The sequence below is a fragment of the Zeugodacus cucurbitae genome, chromosome X, assembly GCF_028554725.1.
Source record: "Zeugodacus cucurbitae isolate PBARC_wt_2022May chromosome X, idZeuCucr1.2, whole genome shotgun sequence".
NCBI classification, from domain to species: Eukaryota; Metazoa; Arthropoda; class Insecta; order Diptera; family Tephritidae; genus Zeugodacus; species Zeugodacus cucurbitae.
In genome coordinates, this window is record NC_071672.1 from 31,029,694 (window position 1) to 31,034,929 (window position 5,236).

Sequence of the window (5,236 nt, forward strand, 5' to 3'; positions counted from 1 at the left end):
TTGTTATATTATTTTGAGATATACATATATTACGTAGACAAGCGTTTCCCAAATGACGGGTCGCGATCCGGTACCGGGCCATCAAAATAAAATACCGGGCCGCAAAATTCCCGCTTGTTTTCAAAATAATACCTACTATCGATCAATCGATGCATCGTAATATTCGTAAGCGGAGATAGGCGCGCGCGCTCCCGCACGTGCCACTCACCGCTGATGACTGACCTGAAGTTGAAACAAAAGAGCGAGGCGAAAGCTCAGGCAGAGAACTTAAAGATATAAAGAAGGTCCAAATTGAAGTAAATCAGTTAGCGTTATCAAATAAGGGTTTTCGATATAGCAGATGACAACGAAAATACAGTCGTAAGCCATCTGAAATTATGTCATTATTTTTCCTTACAAGTCGATGAAAGTATAGACATTTCCGATAATGCCAATCTGATATGCTTTGTACGATATGATTATGACAATATTATTTATGAAGAGTGTTTGTTCTGTAAATCTTTGCCAACACGAACGACCTCCGAAGAAATATTTATCTCGGTAATGATTACACTGTGATAGTCAAAAAAAAAGACAAGACCAAATTCGACGGTTTCCCCCTATTTCGGGTCCTACGAATCGAACTGCATCATTACTTTTTTGAGTTACAATCATGGTTTCATACAAAAATTTTTGTTGAAGTTTTTCATCAAAGTTGCCCATTGTAAGAGAAAGGCACATTTTTCTTCGGTCTCTAACTTTTTTAATGTTGACTTTTTTGGTAAACTTTCTTTGGCAAAGCTTCTCAGAATAAGTCAGTCTTTAAGTTATTAGATGACTGTAAACCCCAAAATCAATGTTTTTTGTGTCCTTATAGCCAATATGTCGAAAAAACTGAAATTTAATACATTTTTTTAATGTTTTTTCCCTCTATCTCTATTCTCTGTAATCTATGCTTAAATTTTGACTCTTAGGCAAGCATTTAACGTTTCTTTCAATAATACTTGTTGTTATTTCTTATCAGTGCAGTGGTTAAAAGCTTGACTCGTTGCTTGCTGATTTGTGTTGGACATTGATAGATTAGTCTTATTATTGAAAGAAACGTTAAATGCTTGCCTAAGAGTGAAAATTTAAGCATAGGACGAGATTTTATGAAGTTAATGAACTTTACACACTCTTGCATCGTTGCTGTCAAGGGTAAGGGCATTTTTTTGACGGCTAATGCTTCCTTATGAATGTATGAATGCTAAAGTGCGTCCATACACATTCCGGAGCTATGGCTTTTATCCTTGGATAGTGTCCAATACGATTGCCTGACATTGCTTGTGCGCCATCACTACTTAATCCCACACACTTCTTCCTTTCAATGTTATTTTTGTTGATATAACACTGTGATAGTTTTTTCAAAAAAAAAAAAGACAAGACCAAATTCGATGGTTTCCCCCTATTTCGGGTCCTAGATTGTTCTCTGTTTTGTGCAAAGAAATGGGAAATGATCACGAACATCTTCTTTTGCACTGTGATGTACGATGGCTGTCAAGAGGTAATGTCTTAAAAAGGCTTATTGAATTAAAAGAAGAAGTAAAAGCAACATCCCCCAACAGCTAGAGATGTAATATTTGAATTCAAGGACAGATGTTAGGTGGTTGGTAAAAGGGGCTTACATATCTGATATTTTTTAATTGTTAAATAATCTAAACATGGCATTGCAAGGTAACAATGTAACAATATTGGAATACAAAGTGGAAGCTGCCAGAAAAAAAGCTTATAGTGTGGTTACAACGCGCGGAGACAGGGAACTTTAAAGCATTTAGTAATTTTTGTGAAATGCAAAAAGAGTACAACATTACTGCATTGCCACAAGACATCTTAACTCAATTTAAAGAACATTTATTAGAGCTGGAGAGGAATCTTCAAGAATATTTTCCTCCAATTGATGGCAACAAAGCTTGGATAAGAAATCCATTTACATTCAAGTTAGATTCCGAAACAAATTTGCTAGATTCAGATGTCGAAGATGCTGGAAGTGGAACCCGATCTCAGAATAAAACTTTCAGCAATTTCAGCAAACTTGAACTCTATAATTTAAAATAAGCAACAGCTACATATTTCGCACTAAAAAGTGAGTACCAAAGATACCAAAATATTATAATTTAATATTAATAAAACATGTATCTTACTATTATTAAAAGTGTATTATTTAATCTCATGTAACCGTCTTGAGTTTAATATTATTAAGTGGGTCACGAAAGGACAGTGTGAAAATTACCGGGTGATGGCAAAACTAAGTTTGGGAAGCACTGATGTAGACTACAATAAATTCTATTTGATATTAAAAGCATCGCCTTGTTCGTTAGCACTGTATTGCACTGTTAGTTCGAAGCACTTCTAAAACCTCTTTCCCATTTTGGGTCCGTCACACAGTTGAATGAAACGCCACATCAGACACGAGTACAACTCTTCCCCCATTCTGGCCTCCGTGGCAGCAAAACTAAGTCTCTATTCAGATCTCGTAGTCGAAAAATGTGTACAGAGAGCTATGCCCAGTAAGCAGTTGACCCAGACTCAATTCTAACACTTTTCCATTCGCGTGGAAAAATGTGTACAGAGAGCCATGCCCAGTAAGCAGTTGACCCAGACTCAATTCTAACACTTTTCCATTCGCGTGGAAAATGTCGCACCCACGCGCACTTACTGTAAATTACCGTCAAGTATTCTGGCATATATGCATTCCATCAGAACCGAGTGGACCTGACCATGTCAAAGACGTACACGTACTCTTGTGGTTGAGAGGCCCTCAACAACGATAACAAAATTATACCTAGTCAAAGACGCATTCCGAAATGTTCATACAGATACGGCATTTCAGGCATTCGCATTTCTAATAGAGTTACCACGAGTAGGAGTGTTGTTTATAGTCTATTGTACGCGTTCTACATGTTTGTACCAAACTCCACGACTTCCGCGGCACAATTTCGATATCATGGCTATCACGATTTTGTGTATTCGCTCAACCTCTCCAATTCCGCTTCGAACACCCGTGGAAATTGTTAGATGCTGAATACCTTTTTTTTTCAGAATACACTTTGAAAAGAGTTGAAGAAAATGCGAAGCTTCCAAAGTCTGCCAACTACTGCTTCTCCTCTCGTTATTTTTCTTGCATAAAGCCAAACAAATTTGGAAAATGCCTCGACAACCACCGATAAATAATTATAAAATTTCTTCGGCATTCCCATACAGTTTTCTACTACGCAAGATTCTTTCGCTTTCGTGGAATAAAAAAAGTTTCCTCTATGACATCTTGCGTTTTCTTGCTGGAGAAGTGACCTTGTTTATGTGCAATTCTTATAATTTCTTCCTCCATGAGTGAGGGTGCTACAATCAACCCTTTCGCTTGGCGAAGGTTTTACATCCACATGCTTTATGTCCTTCTCTTCCGCGACTGTTGCACTCGAATCTGCTCCGTGGACAATCTCTAGCCATGTGTTAATGTACTCCGCGTCTAAAATACCTTTTTCTCCGGGATTGAAATTCGTTTTTACGTTGTTTGGCGACGATGGTTTCAACGGATACATAAATTGGGATGTATGTTTTCCAGTGTTAATTCGCTCGTAAATTTTGATATTGTCTTTTATATCATCGATAGGACCTTGTTTGGTACAAATTAGACTTGTTTACTTTAGAATCTGAAATACCATAGAGGAAATGCTTTATAATACTGTGGTCATCTACCGCTTAAAAGTGGTCACGACAACAAGTCAACATCAGTTCATCAAGTCATGAGTGTACATCAAGTTAAGAGTAGTCGACAATATCGTCTCTACTATCCAAGAGCGATCACCTCAATAAGTCAACATCAGTTCGATGAAGTCATGAGTGGTCGAAAATACCGTCAATATCATTCCAAGAGTGGGCACTTTAACAAGTCAATATCAGTTCATCAAGTCAAGAGTAGAAAAGAAAATACCGTCGATATCGTTCCAAGAGTGGCCACGTCACATTTTATACTCTCGCAATTTATTGCTATAGTTTTATTAAGATATCACACAATTTGACTTATATATTCGGCATAAAGTCCAATAGAAAAACGAAAATCATCATACAAGGAGGGCTGAGGTAATTCCTGAACCAATTTCACTCATTTTCCCTACCAACATTTACTTTTAGAAGAAAAAAAGTTCTCTGAATTACATTAAAATATCTGAGGGATTTATCGATATTTTCGTTGAAAAATTACCATTATACACTCAGTCCTTCATGTTCGATATCCAGGACCTTGAAAATTTATAGTCCGATGTCGGCAATTTTTTCACAGGTAGATAAAATACAGTATTTGGCAAAGTTTTTCCCGATATCTTCATTGGTTTCTTATGTATATATTATAAAGTGAACGAATGAGATGGAATTCAAAATTGAGTTATATGAGAAGTAGTCGTGGTTGTGAGCTGATTTTCCCATTTTTGATATGTGTTATGAGGGTGTCAAAAAAGTATTATTTACCGAATTTCGTTGATATTGGTCGAGTAGTTCCTGAGATATGGTTTTTGACCCATCATTTTCCATTTTGTAAAAAAATCTGAGTGCAACATCTTTCAGCCATTTCTCCGGAAAAATTTTGTGTTTCTGAAGTTTTCTGGTAGTGAGTTAACGCACTTTTAGTAATTTTCAACCTAACCTTTGTATATGAGGTGGTCGTGGTTATTACCCGATTTCAACTATTTTCATGGTGTATGGTGGGGTACGTAAGAGAACCGACTGCAGAAAGTTCGGTTATATAGCTGTATAGGTTTGTGAGATATGTACAAAAAACCTTTTTGTGGGCGGGGCCATGCCCACTTACTACCCAACTATGCCCCTCCCTAATGTGATTCTCTACCACATTTTACTTTCATAATTTTATTTATGGCTTAGTTATGACACTTTATAGGTTTTCGGTTTTCGCCATTTTGTGGGCGTGGCAGTGGACCGATTTCGCCCATTTTCAGTACCATCCTCCTCAGGGTGCGAAGGAATATGTGTACCAAGTTTCATTAAGATATCTTAATTTTTACTCAAGTTATCGCTTGCACGGACAGACAGACATCTGGATTTCGAATTCTCTCGTCATCCTGATCATTTATATAATATAACCCCATATCTAAATCTTTTATTTCAGGGTGATACTAACAACCGTTATGTGAACAAAACTATTATACCCTCTTTAGCAACTGCGAGAGTATAAAAGTAAAACTATGGAGGACTAATTATGAAATTGTAA